The 21149-nt window shown below is 43.1% G+C and overlaps 1 long non-coding RNA gene across 4 annotated transcripts in view; it reads right to left on the bottom strand.

Annotated features, from left to right (window-relative positions):
* Positions 1-20508, bottom strand: part of LOC117405670 (uncharacterized) — a 121690-nt gene extending 101182 nt beyond the window's left edge. Inside the window, exons 1-2 of one of the 4 annotated variants that reach the window (XR_009329299.1) lie at positions 10331-10508; positions 9490-9544 (exon numbers count right to left, since the gene is read on the bottom strand). This is a non-coding gene — a long non-coding RNA (uncharacterized LOC117405670). Of the gene's footprint in view, positions 1-5764; positions 9316-9489; positions 9545-10330; positions 10509-19476 lie in introns of those variants that run through there. The other 3 variants (XR_009329300.1, XR_009329301.1, XR_009329298.1) reach the window with 3 other exon arrangements.
* Positions 20509-21149: the final 641 nt, after the last annotated feature.

Below are 21149 nucleotides of genomic sequence, written 5' to 3'. Positions count from 1 at the left end.
AAAGACAAAAAAATGTAAATGTGACATTTCGAAATCTAACATGAAATACTGTACTACTATTATGGCTTCTGGGAGACTTTTGCGATGTCATTTTGTAGTTTCTTTGATTACATGATGTTAAATAAAACATCATGTAAAACATCACACTCCTGAGCGTTCTGTATTGGATCACATGACTGGGAGGCAGTGTGGGTACGTTCCGTACACTCCTCAGTGTTCTGTATTGGATCACATGACTGGGAGGCAGTGTGGGTACGTTCCGTACACTCCTGAGTGTTCTGTATTGGATCACATGACTGGGAGGCAGTGTGGGTACGTTCCGTACACTCCTCAGTGTTCTGTATTGGATCACATGACTGGGAGGCAGTGTGAGTACGTTCCGTACACTCCTCAGTGTTCTGTATTGGATCACATGACTGGGAGGCAGTGTGGGTACGTTCCGTACACTCCTCAGTGTTCTGTATTGGATCACATGACTGGGAGGCAGTGTGAGTACGTTCCGTACACTCCTGAGTGTTCTCACATGTTCTCACGTGGATCACATGGTTCCTTCAGTCTTTAAGTGGAACCCGTGTTGCATTTAGCCAATCACTCTTACTGAAAAGCAACACACAGATCCTGAGTAGGGTTTCTGTTCTTGTCATGTAGAAAAAGGTAACAGGTTGCGTGTACAAGTCCTCTTCCCAGTTCTCTCACCCAAACTGCAAATTCGTTTTTTACTCAGAATTCAAGATTCGTCTTTCGTGTAATACTGCTGTTAAAGACGTTTCACAGGTTCATAGAGCACAAAATCAATGTCCACCGGCTTTCACAGGTTCATAGAGATCAAAGTCAATGTCCACCTGCTTTCACAGGTTCATAGAGATCAAAGTCAATGTCCACCTGCTTTCACAGGTTCATAGAGCACAAAGTCAATGCCCACCTGTTTTCCTTGGAAACCTGACAGCACACGCAACATGGGGTTTATCAAATCCACTGTTATCAAACTTGTCAGATTAACCACAGAATCCTTCAAACACAAAGTTTACACCATCAGCTCTGAACAGCTGGCCCTATTCCAGTTTGCATGAGTTTAGAGCTGGCTAATGGGATTGGTTCCATTAATCAGAGTTGGAAAAAGCATACACTCTAATACCTTCCATTTCCAGGATAGCAAGTCAAGATTAAACATGTGCTTCCCAAATGTAATTCAATGCAATATATTAAAATTATATTTCATTACTAACAGCACTCTAACTGCAGTTCACAAACCCCTCATGACCAACTAAAAGACCACAACTAATTGTGGTTTTCCTTCCCTGGCCTGCAGTCTTGACCAGACACATAATTTACAATTCACAAGAGTGTGGACAGTCCAGCGGCCCCACACTCTGCTGCTTAATTGGGACACACTTTTTTTTTTAAGCAAAAATGCAGCTGAACGAACAAGGGAGAGGAGATGAGGGAGATGTTTATTGTGAAAGGAGAAGCATGAAGTAACCTACACCCTAACCCTGACCTACAGCTCCGCTGGAAATGCAACATGGAGCTATTTCACTAGAACACAAAATGGATAAGTGGTTCTCTAAAACTGTGACGTGTGACAGAGGTGCTTCATGTAAAGGGTGAGAGCATGAGGGATTCTAAAACTGTGACGTGTGACAGAGGTGCTTCATGTAAAGGGTGAGAGCATGAGGGATTCTAAAACTGTGACGTGTGACAGAGGTGCTTCATGTAAAGGGTGAGAGCATGAGGGATTCTAAAACTGTGACGTGTGACAGAGGTGCTTCATGTAAAGGGTGAGAGCATGAGGGATTCTAAAACTGTGACGTGTGACAGAGGTGCTTCATGTAAAGGGTGAGAGCATGAGGGATTCTAAAACTGTGACGTGTGACAGAGGTGCTTCAAGTAAAGGGTGAGAGCATGAGGGATTCTAAAACTGTGACGTGTGACAGAGGTGCTTCAAGTAAAGGGTGAGAGCATGAGGGATTCTAAAACTGTGACGTGTGACAGAGGTGCTTCATGTAAAGGGTGGGAGCATGAGGGATTCTAAAACTGTGACGTGTGACAGAGGTGCTTCATGTAAAGGGTGGGAGCATGAGGGATTCTAAAACTGTGACGTGTGACAGAGGTGCTTCATGTAAAGGGTGGTAGCATGAGGGATTCTAAAACTGTGACGTGTGACAGAGGTGCTTCATGTAAAGGGTGGTAGCATGAGGGGTTCACTGTTACAGAACAAGGCAGTGGATGAGTTGTGATGCGCACAGCTACGCAAACCTTATGGCAGCTTGGAAAGAGAGTGTCTGCTTGACTGAGGGGTTGGTTTGATCAGCCTGTACCCCATGGGGATAGATCCCAGCTAGATCTTCAGATTATTTTACTGTCCCCGGGAATCCACGTGGATTGCATCAACCCCCCCCCCCCCCCCCAAGGATGATTACCAAGGATGATGTGTACTGTATCTCCACGTACAGGGTATAGGTGGATGAAACCAGCCCCTTAGTGCTTATAAGGTTTTTTTTTATTTTTTGTAGAGGGAAAAACAAACAAAAACAATAAGCGGAAAGCCTGCTCAATTAAAACATCAGACATCTGTTTTAATTTAAAAAAGACCACGACAGTGATAGTTGGGTTGGCAAAATATGGGTGAATACATTCCGGACAAATCTGTACAGAAGTACAGTCCTCTGGGCATGAAAACACAGAGCTGAAGAGCTACCACTGCACTCAGCACACTTTCTGTTAAACAGGGGAGCTGTGGGATGGTGTGCTGGTGCAATCAGATACATCATTATTATTACAGAATCAATGACTGTGCATAACACCAGTTTCACCGCATCCTCCAGACCCATAAAACACTATCTCCAGTTTGCAGATAATTGGATACGGCATGAAAAATAATCCAAAATGCCGCTGACGGCTTTGTGTGTGGGATTTGGGAGGGAGGGTAATTGATTACTGTAGTGAAGATTGTGTTTGAGTCAGAGCTGTGAAGAATCACCCTGTCACTGCCACCTACACTTAACCCCCCTGCCATCCTGTATTTGTGCCTATGCTGGTATCTCCATTGGACAGCCATAGCAATATGAGGACGGCAATGTGTACACAATGGAAGGGCTGTAAATGCATCCCATTGCATGAAGACTTTGAATTCCCAGAAAAAGACAGGACGCATAGCCAAGATATCAAGTACCTGGGAGCCAAGGAACAGGAGCCTGGAAACTTACTTTTAAAAGAAATGAAGTCTAAGATCAAAGCTGCCAGTGTAACAGCTGAACAATGTGTTCGGTGAGAGGCAAACAAGGACCTGTACTGAATTGCAGGTATGAATTAATACATGCTATAGTGACTGCGGGTTGACCTTTATGTAGGGGACACAGGGAGTGAGGATGAGAGGGAAGCGTGAGGGAGACTTGTAAGCAAGACTGTATGGCTGCACTGTCCCCTTTTGATCTGTACACCTCCTCATATATGTGCCAATCTCCCAATAAAGACTTTTAAACCTGCTTATTGTGTGTCGATAAATACACCAGCCTTACTAATAAAATAAACCATTGCACTAAAACATATAGGACTCCTCGGACTGGCACAGTATTAGAGCCAAACCATCACCCCGGGGCCAGCATGGAAAACAGTCCTTCACAAAGGGGCTCTTCATCAGCTTCACCGACATAGACTAACACTTTCAGATCAAAGCTAAGCAAGCGCTCTGTAAAAGAAGATCTAGCCTTTCTCAGGAGCTCTTGCTGTAGAGTGCCCAGTGCGGTAATCGTATTGTAAAACGATGGCTAGAACAGTGACGCTGCCGTCGGCAGCAACAGAACTGTGAAACAAACAAGTTCCAGAAACACCACTGATTATAATTATTATACGCCAGTTACAAAATCTAGAATTGTGAGATTGAACGCAGTTGCTGAATTTTTAAGAAGCACTCACAGCCGGTAATTCAAACGTACTAAATATTTAGTTTTCCATTTTTCATCCATTTTTTTATGTGTCCATGTCTGCACTATTGGAAATCTTGCTAGTACAATTACTTTATCAAATTCAGATATTTTTTTCAGTCCAGATTCTAATAACCATTCACTCTTAATTGTCATTAGCGCACATATTTCAAACCACGAGAGCTGTCAAACCAGCGATAAACAATTTAGAAACGTAATGAAGAGGCTGGTAAGTTGTTAGCATTGCGGGTTTTCTTGGTAAAGTATTTTGAGTAATACAGAGGATCAGCGTCATGATTTCATTTCTTCTTGTGCCCTTTTCCAGCGGATGGGTTCTCAATCAAGGGCTGATGGATGCACTTCACCTCAGCCACTACACATCCATCACCTTGCCTTTGTGTTGTATGAATACACAAACACATGTGTTGTACTCTTTTTAAACCCAGAGGCTGCATTGCATGTAGGCTGTACCCCAACAGAGCGAAACAAAACTTCAACCTATATAGTCCCGCCATGTTGCTCCCAAGCGCGCCTCTGTTGCTACGGCTACCTGCAGAGCTTCTGAAGCATGGAAATACAAACCTTGTCATAGCTGTGAACACCATAGGAAGTACTGACAGCAGGATATAGTTCTACGTGTGCTTGCTTTTACAGCAAACATTTCTGCATTTGTTTCAGTACAGCAATATACAGTTACTATTTCAATACACCTTGAATCAGACACATCAGCACGTCAGTAAAAATCCTTCTTTTTTTTTTTTTAGCTTAATTTCAATTACATCCATGAGCTACCAATTATATAATTAAACATCTTAATAACCTATACAGTAACAGGGATCCAGACGTATTTAACGACAAGAGAAAAGGTTGTAATCCAATAAACGGGTACAAAACTATATACTGTGGCACTGACCACAGAAAAGGACAACACCAGGCTACATGTTATCTTTAAGCTTTGTCTTTAAACCCAGCAATGAACACTCTTTTAATGCATGAATGCAAGAGAGGCTACTAGAGGACTGGCAGTTTCTTTAAATATACTGCATACATGAATGCAAGAGACTACTAGAGGACTGGCAGTTTCTTTCTTTAAATATACTACATATTACTTTTTCAAATGTCCTTTTCAAAAAGTTACAAATTGGAGGTTGAAAAAACAATTTTATCAATGAAAAGGATTTCCAGTATCTCGAGTCATGTAGATTTCTTCGGCTGACACATGAGAGTTTTGCTTTTGTTTGCACTGATGCCAAGCTCTCTATCTATCTGTTTGCAGGTGTTTGAAATGAGGCATTTTAAAACATGCAGACAAGGGCATTTCCCATGCCTGTGTTACACGTGCTACTTGCAAAAACACAGCAGAATGCAAACCGCGGGTCACAGAGAAATGAGACGAGCCCTTACTCAAGTCAAAAAAAAAAAAAAAGTTTGCACAGCTCTGGGTTGTTTTTTTCTCTGAGCAAAAATTAAAGTGTTTCTGTGCTGAAACTGTGCAAGCACCCTTAGCCACTGCATCAGGCCATGACCCTTCAGCTTGCCAGGAATTCACACACAAAGCTCTCTGTTCACACTGACCCTGCAGTACACTCCCAAAGATAAGGAGGCAGGGAGGCAAGCAGCTTCAAATCAGGGGGAGCAGAACGAAAGCAACACAAAGAAAAGTGCAGTTTGCAGCTTCTTACATGAAAGACCTTTAACACTAGACTTCAGCAGAGCACAGTCAAACACTCACTGAAAGAACAACGTATTTAAACATACTTTAAAGAAAAAAATAAATACATTGCAGGAACAGTAGGCTGTCAAAAAATTTAAAAAATGACCAAAAAAAAAAAAACACTCACCGTAAGTGCCTTAAAGAATTGCAAGGTTCCTTTTTTTGTGATCTGTTCCATTTTTAAGTTTTTGGTCACAGCTGTCTGTCCAAAGCACCAAGAGACTGAGGACTGCCTGGCTGAGGCCCCTCCAGAGAGAGCTGCCTCAATGCCTGTCAGTCTCAGCCCCGGCCCCTGCACTGTGCAGCTGTGCACTTCCAGTGTGCTGAACTCAGATCAGGGTCACTAATCTCCCTTTAGCTCCGTGCATAAACAACCGCAAGAGTTATCCTGAAAACACCGGGCTTTCAGAAAGATCCTCATGTCAAAGAAGCATGCCTACTCTACCTGGAGGCCAAGCGTACATTTAAAGTCTTCCAGTTCATGGAAACGACGGGATGAAAGTGGGAGGGGGGAAAGAAAGGAAACTCTGCATAATCAGAGCTGAAACTTCCTCCCCTCTCTCGCTCCTAATAAGCTGAGCTGCCACACGGAACACTGGATGGAATGCGAAGACCGGACTTTAAGAGGCCCAAGCTAGACAAGGCTCTCTGAATCAATTAACTGTGACCCCAGGTCAGGTACTGCTATTTAAAAATAAAAAAAGAGTCTTCTCTCTTGAAATCAGGGCAGGGAAGAACTAATGTGTTTACAATTCACTATTCTGTCAAAAAAAAGAAAAAGAGAGAAAAAAAAAAACAAGCTAGTGTCATGCAACAGCAATCCCACACACAGTCCCTCGAAGCCAAACAGAACACGACATAATGTAGTTGTGGTTATCACATTACCCAGAGCTGGAAAACCTGTCTGGCAGGAGGCGTCATATCGGTGACCACGGACTTCCTAAAGACCCACGCAAGACAAACAACCAAGGGGCACATGTTGAGCTGGACTGTGGAGCTTCATTGTTTCTGTGTTCAATAAACAGGTTACAACACAACATTTGTTTTTGCACTAATGACTTGTTTTTGCCAAAAACTCTTGAATGTCCATATTGTGGAGCTTAATGACCCTTACAAAAGTTCACCATGGTATTTTTGCGCATTTACTGTGCGTTTCCCATGGTTATATTATGCATTTACCGTAGCTTACCCAAGTTTACCATTTAGTGGTTAGGTCTCTGGACTCTTGACCGGAGGGTCGTGGGTTCAATCCCAGATGGGGACACTGCTGCTGTGCCCTTGAGCAAGGTACTTTACCCAGATTGCTCCAGTAAAAACCCAACTGTATAAATGGGTAACTGTATGTAAAAATAATGTGTAAAAAATAATAATGTGATATCTTGTAACAATTTTAAGTCGCCCTGGATAAGGGCGTCTGCTAAGAAATAAATAATAATAAATTAAAAAAACAAATGCTTTAGCATGCCTCTCTGTTACAATGCTTTATTACACTTTACTATGGGAAACTTTTATAAGGGGAGCCATTTACTTATAAAAATAAAAAAATATATATAAAAAAAACATCCATTCATGTTTTTTGACAGAAACTGAATTTTTAAACAATATATAACTCATACAAAGCCATATTTAAAGCACTTTACTGACTGCCCTGTGCTGTGATGTTAGGCAGTTCCGACCCCTCTGAAAAACCCTGGTACAAGCAGAGCCACACAGGAACCAGGACCCCTCTGAAAAACCCTGGTACAAGCAGAGCCACACAGGAACCAGGAACCAGGACCTCTCTGAAAAACCCTGGTACAAGCAGAGCCACACAGGAACCAGGAACCAGGACCCCTCTGAAAAACCCTGGTACAAGCAGAGCCACACAGGAACCAGGACCCCTCTGAAAAACCCTGGTACAAGCAGAGCCACACAGGAACCAGGAACCAGGACCCCTCTGAAAAACCCTGGTACAAGCAGAGCCACACAGGAACCAGGAACCAGGACCCCTCTGAAAAACCCTGGTACAAGCAGAGCCACACAGGAACCAGGAATCCACAGCTCATCTCAATCCAGTTAAGAAAATGTTCAATCAAACAAACCAAAACAGGGCTCCCGAATGGCGCATCCGGTAAAGGCACTCCACATGGCGTGCAGGATACGCCCTATAGCCTGGAGGTCACCGGTTCAAGTCCAGGATATTCCACTGCCGGCCGTGGATGGGAGTTCCCAGGGGTCGGCATACAATTGGCCGAGTGCCGCTCAGGTAGGGAGGGCTTAAGTCGGCCAGGGTGTCCTCAGCTCACCGCGCAACAGCAACCCCTGTAGACTGTCCAGGTACCTGCAGGCCTCCCTACAAGCAGCCCAGAGCTGCGTGGTCCTCCGACATTGCAGCTCTGAGGTAGCTGCATGACGGGGCTGCAGTGTGAAAAGAAGCGGACAGCTGACGGCACACGTTTCGGAGGACGCATGTGTTCGTCTTTGTCTCTCCTGAGTAAGTGCAAATACATTATCATCAACATTTTAAAATCCATAACAAGTCTGGTTTCTCTTTAACCCTTCCAGTCCTGGCGGGACCTCAGAGTCCTGTCTTATCTTAGCGCCTGTGTGAAGGAAAGAATCGTTGAGAAGCGACTAAAAAGCAAATAAGAAAAACATGAGATCAGCTGTATTGTTATACAAGCGAGTGCAAACATGCTTTGACATTTCAGGCCAAAAATTCCTCCACTGTAATTACACAAGTTACTTTCTGATATGTGGGGTTTAGATATATGTAACATTTTTTGTCCTGTACTGTATACTCAATATAAGAGTGCCTTTTTTAAATTATATAACTTAATTTGGCATTCTTCAGCTCGACAAAAAAAGAATTCAGGACTGAAAGGGTTAACCTATATTTTAACTTAATATACACAGCATATAGGCTATTAAATGCTGGAAACATAACTGCATACACAAAATACATGTCAAAGTGTGAACTAATTGGACAGCTTTGCAAGTGCTATTTACCTGTAGTCTGTTTAAAATTCACAGTGTATCAATGCTGCTGTTCAGAGCTTTGACTAGCCACCCACATATCACGCTGAGCATTTCAGATACACCTGGAATGGGTGTGGATCATTATAGTTATGTGAATGTATCATTCGTGTTGGCTAATCTCTTAGTACATCAGGCACACCTGGGTGTAAGCATTAACCTGCCCCCCCCCCAAAAAAAATACCACAGTCGTCCACTAGGGGCAGTGTATTGTATTGGAACAGGTCAACATGTTTTCTCTGGTGTACCAGATGTACTTGTACATAAAAGGCATGATTCTGACAGAGCTATGGCAGCCATTTTACACAGAGAATGATACGTTAATCTAAACTAAGATAACCAAGAAATTCTACTTGAATCTTCTGATGTCCTCTACCGGGAGTTAGTTCCTGCTAATGGACAGGTGTGGAAAAGTTCAGGTGTTTCTAAAATCTCTCTTGAGACTTGAAAACCTTGAAGGGCCATGGGATTGCAGACACAACATTTAGATTTACACCCGCACCCCTCAGTGCAAAATTAGATTGTTTAGAAAGAAATCGGATTTGGCAACAAACACAGTAACTCCACGTTTTTCTAGTTTACATACTGAAGTAATATAAAGGTGTGTAACATAACGTCATTTACATGACTCACAACCACAAGAAATAGCACTAAAACATTTAACAAAAAAAAAAAAAAAATTACAAGCTGATTACTGTAGTTGTCTTTAGCTACTGGCATACATAACTGCAATATATCTATATCTATATCTATATAATGATTATATATATATAATGATGATTGTTATTGGGGACGCCTCGATAGTCTCTTAAAGCTTCCACACCACGCAGAACAAACCTTTGTTGTCATCACCTGGGGCTGCTATGGTTCCTAGCAGATCATTTGTGTGCTTCTGTGAAAGACAAGGTTTTAATTATGTTGACCCTACTTTTATTAAGAACTCCCAACAAACATTTTTATTATTATTATTATTATTATTATTATTATTATTATTATTAATAATAATAATAATAATAATAATAATAATAATAATAATAATAATAACAACAACAACAATAACAATAATAGTATTATTATTATAATTATTATTATTATTATTATTTGGCTATTATTATTATTATTATTATTATTATTATTATTATTATTATTATTATTCAAACTCAGTCTTATTATTATTAATAAGACTGAGTTTATAATAAGACTGAGTTTAAACAATAATAATAATAATAATAATAATAATAATAATAATAATAATAATAATAATAGTAACATTATTGTAACGTGATGGTTATTTTTTGGTTTTGTTTTTGTATAAAATGTATTTTCAAAACACTCAACACAAGCACAACGCAGTATAATAAAAACATAACTAGTTGTAAATTAAGGTGTGTGAACATTTGAAAACAGTATCATTATTATTTACTCAATGTAATGCGCCTTAATTATACGCTACAGAGTTTGTTAACAACAATACATTGAGAATGAAAAATATAAATGAACAGAAATGTAAATAAACATCTAGCGCAACAAGTCCAATTCGTTATTTACTTGTTAAATTAATGTTTAAAGTACGAAATATTTCACCTTAACTCATACTGGTTCGAGTTGTACAGGAAGCTACGCGTTGCTAGGATACTTTTTTAACGTGAGGTTAGCTATAGACTTTAATTAAACTAACCTGTATGACGTCCTTGGAGGTTTACCTCTGTGCTGCCTGACTGCGCTTTAACTTTTCCCAAAACAGCACTGTCTCCTGGGAGTTGTAGTTTTCATTGAAATACAGGCGCTAAGCATCGCGTGCGGTCTGCTGTGCAAAATGCTGTATGTAGGGATAAACGGACACTTACACAGCAACTTCCCCGTGCTATTTATATTGTCTTCCTTAAGAAGTAATTATGCTGTGTGTTCCAGCTACTGGAATGTTTTGGAAAGAAAAACGAAGCTGCCTACTTTCGTTTTGCTAACCTTTGAAAGTGCATAATAATAATAATAATAATAATAATAATAATAATAATAATAATAATCCCACTTTGAATAAAGGAGGAAATTAACCTATTTTAATTCAGCTGTAAAATGTTGCAGAATGAAAATTGTGCTTCTTCGAAACATTATAAATTACAAATGCATTATCTAATTTAGTTTTTAAAATAATAATAATAATTATTATTATTATTATTATTTATTTCTTAGCAGACGCCCTTATCCATGGCGACTTACAATCGTAAGCAAAAACATTTCAAGCGTTACAATACAAGTAATACAATTAATAATAATAATAATAATAATAATAATAATAATAATAATAATAATAATAATAACTAGCATATCGGATTTCTTAATCACAACAGGCCAAAATAACTCCCCAAAATGTAGTGGACAAATCACAATAAAAACCGATAACCCGTGCGTGTGCGTGCGTGAGTGAGTGTGTGAGTGAGTGTGTGAGTGAGTGCGTGTGTGTGTCTGTGAGTGAGTGTGTGAGTGTGTGAGTGAGTGCGTGTGTGTGCATGTGAGTGCGTGTGTGTGTGTGTGTGAGTGCGTGTGTGTGTGTGAGTGAGTGTGTGAGTGTGTGTGTGTGCTTGTGAGTGCGTGAGTGCGTGTGAGTGTGTGAGTGAGTGAGTGAGTGCGTGTGTGTGTGTGAGTGCGTGTGTGTGTGAGTGAGTGTGTGAGTGAGTGAGTGCGTGTGTGTGTGTGAGTGAGTGTGTGTGAGTGTGTGAGTGTGTGAGTGAGTGTGTGTGTGTGCATGTGAGTGCGTGTGTGTGTGTGAGTGAGTGAGTGAGTGCGTGTGTGTGTGTGAGTGCGTGTGTGTGTGAGTGAGTGAGTGCGTGTGTGTGTGTGAGTGAGTGTGTGAGTGTGTGAGTGAGTGTGTGTGTGTGCATGTGAGTGCGTGTGTGTGTGTGAGTGAGTGTGTGAGTGAGTGTGTGTGTGTGCTTGTGAGTGCGTGAGTGCGTGTCTGTGTGTGAGTGAGTGTGTGCAATGTTAGGACCATTTTCATTTTTTAATTTATAGCAGCCTCGATAACGGCATGGGGAGAATAAGTACCTTGTGAACTGCCTGCAGATTCATTCCCTAGCGAAATATAATCATTTATTATTGAAGAAACATGTAATTCAATTTGAAAATTCATCAACTGCCTAAACAAATCTTTCACACTTCATAGACGACAAACAAACTTGTGAATTAAGAACAACAGAAAGAATCGAGAACCGTTCAACATTTAGAATAGAAATTGTGCGATAAAGACAGTCCTGTCATGCTGATCAGACCGGCTGAACTGGCTGATTAAATTACTGGATTATCTGAGTGCCAGCAGTTTCCAAACTCAATATTGTATTTTATTAAAATATTTTACTCTCCTTTTGTTTGGCTGGCTTCCAGGCCATGCTTTATTAATATGGAGAATTCATGGACGTTTTACACAAAATAATGACATAAAAATGAAACAGAAAAATAGCTCAAAGGTGTCTAAATAAACTGCAGTATTATAGAAGGATCCATCGGCTCCTCTTTGGAGGGCTGTGTTTCTGCAGTATTATAGAAGGATCCATCGGCTCCTCTTTGGAGGGCTGTGTTTCTGCAGTATTATAGAAGGATCCATCGGCTCCTCTTCGGAGGGCTGGGTTTCTGCAGTATTATAGAAGGATCCATCGGCTCCTCTTCGGAGGGCTGGGTTTCTGCAGTATTATAGAAGGATCCATCGGCTCCTCTTCGGAGGGCTGGGTTTCTGCAGTATTATAGAAGGATCCATCGGCTCCTCTTTGGAGGGCTGTGTTTCTGCAGTATTATAGAAGGATCCATCGGCTCCTCTTTGGAGGGCTGGGTTTCTGCAGTATTATAGAAGGATCTATCGTCTCCTCTTTGGAGGGCTGTGTTTCTGCAGTATTATAGAAGGATCCATCGGCTCCTCTTTGGAGGGCTGTGTTTCTGCAGTATTATAGAAGGATCCATCGGCTCCTCTTTGGAGGGCTGGGTTTCTGCAGTATTATAGAAGGATCCATCGGCTCCTCTTTGGAGGGCTGTGTTTCTGCAGTATTATAGAAGGATCCATCGGCTCCTCTTTGGAGGGCTGTGTTTCTGCAGTATTATAGAAGGATCCATCGGCTCCTCTTTGGAGGGCTGTGTTTCTGCAGTATTATAGAAGGATCCATCGGCTCCTCTTTGGAGGGCTGTGTTTCTGCAGTATTATAGAAGGATCCATCGGCTCCTCTTTGGAGGGCTGTGTTTCTGCAGTATTATAGAAGGATCTATCGTCTCCTCTTTGGAGGGCTGTGTTTCTGCAGTATTATAGAAGGATCCATCGGCTCCTCTTTGGAGGGCTGTGTTTCTGCAGTATTATAGAAGGATCCATCGGCTCCTCTTTGGAGGGCTGTGTTTCTACAGTATTATAGAAGGATCCATCGGCTCCTCTTTGGAGGGCTGGGTTTCTGCAGTATTATATAAGGATCCATTGGCTCCTCTTTGGAGGGCTGTGTTTCTGCAGTATTATAGAAGGATCCATCGGCTTCTCTTTGGAGGGCTGGGTTTCTGCAGTATTATAGAAGGATCCATCGGCTCCTCTTTGGAGGGCTGGGTTTCTGCAGTATTATATAAGGATCCATCGGCTTCTCTTTGGAGGGCTGGGTTTCTGCAGTATTATAGAAGGATCCATCGGCTCCTCTTTGGAGGGCTGTGTTTCTACAGTATTATAGAAGGATCCATCGGCTTCTCTTTGGAGGGCTGTGTTTCTGCAGTATTATAGAAGGATCCATCGGCTTCTCTTTGGAGGGCTGGGTTTCTGCAGTATTATAGAAGGATCCATCGGCTCCTCTTTGGAGGGCTGTGTTTCTGCAGTATTATAGAAGGATCTATCGGCTTCTCTTTGGAGGGCTGGGTTTCTGCAGTATTATATAAGGATCCATCGGCTTCTCTTTGGAGGGCTGGGTTTCTGCAGTATTATAGAAGGATCCATCGGCTTCTCTTTGGAGGGCTGGGTTTCTGCAGTATTATAGAAGGATCTATCGTCTTTTTTTTTCTAAAGCAATTTCTATTAAACAAGCAGGTTGTGCATTGATTCCTGATCAGCAGTTTGACATTAAAACTATTGCTATCATTAAGACTGTCTCCTTTGTTTAAAAGGCTCTCTAAAACAACTCTTAATGCTGTCCACACTGTGCTAGAGTTGATTTTCCTTGAGGTTTCCTGAGGACAAGCTCATAGATTTCGTATGTTCACAAGCCATTCCCCAGTACTGACACATTGCCCAATGCAGGTTATACCGAGAAATGAGCCAAGAAATGAGTTGGCAGGAAGAAGAATGCCGTTTAATAATTTCCACAAAGATCTGAGTGGGGAGGGGAGGGGTGAAAATAAACTCTGAAAGTAATTTTCTTTTACTTCAAACTGAGCACTTAAAATGCACAAGCGCAGATAAATACACAAATAAAACCAGAGATCCTAGTGCGGAATAACGCGGGTAAACACAGATCTGCAATGCTGGAGGAGAATGCTTCGTTTTACACTTGGGGCGGGGCAAAAGGTTTTTTTTTTGTTTGTTTGAAAAGCAAATCAATACACCTCTCATATATAATCACCAACACAGGCGAGTTTGCTTAAATTTACGTAAACATACTTGTTCAATAAAACTTCTTCTGATGTACAGAGGTGAATGTTGAACGAGGCGCGCCGTCACAATCATGCTGGAACGGAGCTGCAGTTCACTTCAGTATCCAGAGCCGGGGCGCGCCGTCACAATCATGCTGAAACGGAGCTGCAGTTCACTTCAGTATCCAGAGCAGGGGCACGCCGTCACAATCATGCTGAAACGGAGCTGCAGTTCACTTCAGTATCCAGAGCCGGGACGCGCCGTCACATTCATGCTGAAACTGAGCTGCAGTTCACTTCAGTATCCAGAGCCGGGGCGCGCCGTCACATTCATGCTGAAACTGAGCTGCAGTTCACTTCAGTATCCAGAGCAGGGGCACACCGTCACAATCATGCTGAAACTGAGCTGCAGTTCACTTCAGTATCCAGAGCCGGGGCGCGCCGTCACAATCATGCTGAAACGGAGCTGCAGTTCACTTCAGTATCCAGAGCAGGGGGGCGCCGTCACATTCATGCTGAAACGGAGCTGCAGTTCACTTCAGTATCCAGAGCAGGGGGGCGCCGTCACATTCATGCTGAAACGGAGCTGCAGTTCACTTCAGTATCCAGAGCAGGGGGGCGCCGTCACATTCATGCTGAAACGGAGCTGCAGTTCACTTCAGTATCCAGAGCAGGGGGGCGCCGTCACATTCATGCTGAAACGGAGCTGCAGTTCACTTCAGTATCCAGAGCAGGGGGGCGCCGTCACATTCATGCTGAAACGGAGCTGCAGTTCACTTCAGTATCCAGAGCAGGGGGGCGCCGTCACATTCATGCTGAAACTGAGCTGCAGTTCACTTCAGTATCCAGAGCCGGGACGCGCCGTCACATTCATGCTGAAACTGAGCTGCAGTTCACTTCAGTATCCAGAGCCGGGGCACGCCGTCACAATCATGCTGAAACTGAGCTGCAGTTCACTTCAGTATCCAGAGCCGGGACGCGCCGTCACATTCATGCTGAAACTGAGCTGCAGTTCACTTCAGTATCCAGAGCAGGGGGGCGCCGTCACATTCATGCTGAAACGGAGCTGCAGTTCACTTCAGTATCCAGAGCAGGGGGGCGCCGTCACATTCATGCTGAAACGGAGCTGCAGTTCACTTCAGTATCCAGAGCAGGGGGGCGCCGTCACATTCATGCTGAAACGGAGCTGCAGTTCACTTCAGTATCCAGAGCCGGGGCGCGCCGTCATTCAAATATTACAAGAAAAGGTGTGCCAGATATTCCACTTTGCACAGTATACCATATCTGTGCCTCAGATCTCAATTCATGCAGCAATAGACTTCATCCAAACTATACATCACTCAATAGAACATGGGGTCTGTGACAGACTTCATCCAAAATATACATCACTCAATAGAACATGGGGTCTGTGATAGACTTCATCCAAACTATACATTACTCAATAGAACATGGGGTCTGTGATAGACTTCATCCAAACTATACATCACTCAATAGAACATGGGGTCTGTGATAGACTTCATAAATCACTAAATCAGCACAGCCTCACACAATACTGATCACTAAATCAGCACAGCCTCACACAATACTGATCACTAAATCAACACAGCCTCACACAATACTGATCACTAAATCAACACAGCCTCACACAATACTGATCACTAAATCAACACAGCCTCACACAATACTGATCACTAAATCAACACAGCCTCACACAATACTGATCACTAAATCAGCACAGCCTCACACAATACTGATCACTAAATCAGCACTCACAGAATACTGATCACTAAATCAGCACAGCCTCACACAATACTGATCACTAAATCAGCACTCACAGAATACTGATCACTAAATCAGCACAGCCTCACACAATACTGATCACTAAATCAGCACTCACAGAATACTGATCACTAAATCAGCACAGCCTCATGATTTCCATTACACGAGAGTAGATGTTAAAACTTCATGCTGATTTGAACTCAGCTCTCGCCAAGATAAGCACCAACTAAGACATAGCTTTACAGTAAACTAATGTGATCCATATGTGTCTCCATCCATTTACGTTTCCTTCCATATGATGATGTAGATATCCTTCTGTCTGGTGTTAATGGCTGAAGTGTAATGCTGGCTCCAGGGATCAGCTTATTTTGCCTCCCTGGCGCATCAGCACACACAACGGCTGCAATGCTGGCTCCGGGGATCAACCACAGTGCGGTCTCCCCAGCGCATCAGCATGACAACTGTCTGGATTGAGCTAAGTAGGGTACATCTCTGGGGTTTTCAAGTGGGCACCTTCCATCCTCAGTGTTTCGTCGACTAGCCCACGACACCTCAAGAGGGCTCGACGGCGATTCTGGCATCCCAGCATAACCCCCCTCCGTCCCCCACTCAACTCAGCCCAGCTTACTTACCTGTCCCCAGCCAGAATCTTTCCGTCTCAACCACAGCCAGTTGCTGCTCCTCTCTGCTGCTTCAGATAAGTTCTTCACTGTGCGACGCAACTCTTGGCCACTGAATCCGACGTCTCTGAGAAACCGGGTTGTAGAGTGTGCCACAAATCCTCGACAACCCACTTCCACTGGGTAAACCCGAACTCTCCATCCTTGCTGTTCCGCTTCAGTGGCTAGTTGAGCATACCGCAGTTTCTTCCTCTCATACGCCTCATCTACAGCATCCTCCCATGGCACTGTTAACTCTACCAGGTGAACAAGGCGTGCTGATCCAGACCACAAGACAATATCTGGTCGAAGGTTAGTGGTGGCAATCTCAGGTGGAAAAATAAGCCGTTGACCAACATCTGCCAGCATATTCCAGTCTCTAGCAGCTTCCAGTTGTCCTGGGCGAGGATTGGTTTTAACACCTTTTCTTGGTGGTTGCTCTCCTGGGCGGAGGAATGTTGTCTTTTGTGTGTAATGTTTTGATGGAACAGGTGGCAACTTATTGGTCATGTTGCGCTTGTCTTCCAATGCTAAGGCCAAACATCGCAGCACCTGGTCATGGCGCCAAGTAAACCGTCCTTGGCTAAGAGCCACCTTACATCCTGTCAAAATGTGCCTTAATGTTGCAGGTGATGAACACAAAGGACATGAGGGATCCTCTCCTACCCAGAGGTTTAGGTTCTGTGGTGATGGGAGAACATCATATGTTGAGCTGATGAGGAAACTGATCCTGCTCTGTTCCATTGACCATAGGTCTTGCCAGCCAATCTTGCATTGTTCCACACTCTCCCATCTCATCCATTCTCCCTGTTTGGCCTTGGAAATGGCCTTTATACACCTCATCCTCTCCTCCTGCTTTTGCACCTCGTTGACTACCAGCTTCCTCCTTTGAGCTGGGGCCGCCTTGTGCCATGTAGGAGGAGTTGAACTGAAACCAAGACCCCCTCTTCCATGCTGAACTTGCCCCATGATATCACCAATTCGAAGGGCAGCCTTTGCATCTTCCACAGCTTTCTTTGCCGCCCACTTTCTTCCAGTTTTCAACACAGGTGCTGCCTCCCTTACGCATTTATCGCGTGACTCTACTAATGTCATTTCCAGTCTGACCTTGGCGCACTTAAACTCCTCGGTTAGAGCAGAGACTGGTAGCTGCAGTATTCCTTTACCATAAAGTCCCACTCTGCTGAGGCAGCGTGGAACTCCCAACCATTTCCTGATGTATGAACTGATTAAAGCTTCCAGCTTCTCTACTGTTGTCAAAGAAACCTCGTACACAGTCAGTGGCCACAGCAACCTCGGCAGTAGACCAAACTGAAAGCACCAGAGTTTTAGTTTACCTGGTAGAGCGCAGCTGTCTATGCTCTTCAACCCTTCCCTTCACACAATACTGATCACTAAATCAGCACTCACAGAATACTGATCACTAAATCAGCACAGCCACACAGAAAACTGATCACTAAATCAGCACAGCCTCACAGAATACTGATCACTAAATCAACACAGCCTCACAGAATACTGATCACTAAATCAGCACAGCATCACAGAATACTGATCACTAAATCAGCACTCACAGAATACTGATCACTAAATCAGCACTCACAGAATACTGATCACTAAATCAGCACAGCCTCACAGAATACTGATCACTAAATCAGCACTCACAGAATACTGATCAGGAGCTGATGGAATGGGATGCCCTGTTTCTTTCTATTACCTTTTGAAACCGAGCCCCCATCTGCTGTTAAATAACATTGAAATCCGACACCGTTTTTGAGGAATGATGTTTTTCACATTTTCATTGCGCTGTATCAGTTTCTAGCCACTGCTTTAGGTAAGCAATGTCAACTCCAAATGTGTAAAAGGGGATTTCAAGGCAAAGCAAACAGCATCCTAACGCATTGCTTAGCATTGCTTCTTGATTCACATAATGCTGGTGGGCTGCATCCCTTCTTGTATAGTTTCTAGTCACTACATGTTGTGTATGACATCATTCATATATTTACAGCAGTAATCGCTAAACATGCTGTCTGCATTTCCACTTCCTATTTATGCGGAGAGCAGCAATATGCAGGCTGCTGTGTCAGTCTCTGCTCTTTCCAGACAAGTTCTCCAACTCTGCCATTCCTGTAACTGGATGCAAATCAGATGTATTGTGTTCAGTGCTGGTGGGGGGGGCAGAGCCAAGGCTAGAAATGACCCCAGTGCTTTCCATTGATATAATGACAGCCCAGCTGAAATGCAATGAGAATGAAATATCAAGTAGCTTTGCTTCGACGGGATGTGACTGGCAAGTATAAAGCAGCCTCGGGAAAAGCATCGGTATTAAACCAAATATATCTTTCAAAGAAAAGGGCGGCGCTGCTGTGAATTGCTGAGTGGATGCAAAGGATGCGGCTGTACATGTCTGCGCAATGATGAAGCCACCTTTACATAAATACAACAGCAGGGGCTGAATCACAAAGAGAGAGAGAGAGAGAGACAGAGACAGAGAGAGAGAGAGAGAGAGAGAGAGAGAGAGAGAGAGAGAGAGAGAGAGAGAGCAAATGCAGAAGGCATTGGAAATAACGCATTCATGTGATTACCAGCAAAAGCCAGTTATATATATATTGTTTTTTTGCATTGGTAAATCGAAAGCAGGTCACTATCAAAGAAAGAAAGAAAGAAAGAAAGAAAACCTGAGCTAACACTACAGTTTGCATAGCAATTCTGATTATGCTGGCAGAATAATGAATGGAGGCGCACTAATCTATGGAAAATGCTACGCTACAGAAAGTTCATTAGTGCATGATGTAAATGAGTTTCTCACCCGTGATATCACTGATTGGCTGGGGTGAGCAGCGGCTGTTTGGAGCAGTGCATCAGGGCTGGATTGGCTCCCAGCTCTTCTGGTAACTGCCTGCTTGGGCAGCGGTCAAGCCAGACACCAGCTTGTCTCTTGTTGTCGTTTCAAGTGAATCTTGTTGAGCCCAGCTGTGTCCCCATAGCACTGGCACCCTGAGCGAGGCTCCTTCCAGCTTCCCACAGCTCTCGCTTGCAAGGAGCAGCTGCTGTGAAGCGCCAGCCCTTGGCACGGAGCCCAGAATGCCTTCTTTTTCTGCACAACTTTGATCCGTATATAAAACAGAACAACAATTCTAAATGGCAACGTCTTTTCATTGTCGTTAAGAAGCATAATTAACCACCGAGTGACCTGCCATCGATTTGTGTTTTCATTCTTTTTTCTTTTTTTTTTTTTGAAACACCCACCTATTAATTGCAAAAAAAAAGAGAGAAAAAGACGCCATTATCAAAACGCTCTTCTTTGTGTACATTTGGCTGAGAAAAATCTTCATTGTCTCTCTCGGAGGACCGCTAATGGGTATGCACCACGGAATCAAAACTAATCGTCGATGTCTTAATTACGTCCCAGTCATTAGTATTATTTTAAAAGAGCTGGGATCTTAATTAGCATTCTCGTTAACTTTGCGGAATGAGACAGGGCGTGATACGTGAGAAAGAAAGAACAAAAAGATCTGGATATCATTTCCAGTTCATCAGCCTGACCCCCTGCTAGAAAGAAAAGCAGTCATATCAACTTTACCAGACAATGAAGTACCTACAGGCTTCCCCAGCCAACTCCTTTATAACCAGACAGCATTCTGTGCTACAGACAGCGGCCAATCGCTAAGCTGCTTTCTACAGCACTGACACAATAGGTTCACTGTCCACACTGCCCTTCTCGCCCTCGACAGCTTCAAGCTCATTCCCTGCTCGTTGGAATATGCATGTGTGTTCACTAATCGCTGAGGTCCCGTTTATTATAATTACATCAGCTTGATTACTGTAAGCGCTCCTGAAACCCACTGTACCAGGAAGTGGCGCGTCCTCCCAAACACAGCGCATACATATGCATGAGCATGCCTGCTTATTGAAATATTAACATGCCTCTCGCATCGGAAAACCTGCAGAGTATAAAAAAACGCCCTTTTTTAAAATTTGAAACAAATTGATTGATGGCTTTTTTATTTTTTATTTTTACGACCTCTTTGGTACTTTCAAACAGAAAGGAAAATATAAGCCCGGGGGCGTAGTTTTTTTCTTTCCTGTCAGGAAGTATCCCATAATTAATGAGAGCGTGGAAATGAATTTGCATGCAGCCCCTCTAGAGATCCGCTCCAGACTAACTCATTAAAAGCATGTAACCCTGCAAATCAAAATGATGTAATTGCAGTCGCGCATCAACGTGGTACAATGGCATCGTCACTGCTGCTTTAACTAAATCTATACGCTAAACACTTTTCATTATCCATCGTCATGCCTTTGACAAACACTGGGAGCATTGTCTGCATCGGAACACCTCCATGCTAATCTGTGTGATTTTATGCATGCAGGATTTACATACTCATGAGCAGAAACCCATCACTGCCCCCTGAGCCAGCATGGGAACATAAAGAGACATTGCAGAACTGAATGCGCTTTGGTGAAAACACGACTTAAAAG

The sequence above is a fragment of the Acipenser ruthenus genome, chromosome 8, assembly GCF_902713425.1.
Source record: "Acipenser ruthenus chromosome 8, fAciRut3.2 maternal haplotype, whole genome shotgun sequence".
Lineage (NCBI taxonomy): Eukaryota > Metazoa > Chordata > Actinopteri > Acipenseriformes > Acipenseridae > Acipenser > Acipenser ruthenus.
Note: the sequence above shows the minus strand (reverse complement) of the source record. Positions and strands in the feature narration are given on the sequence as shown.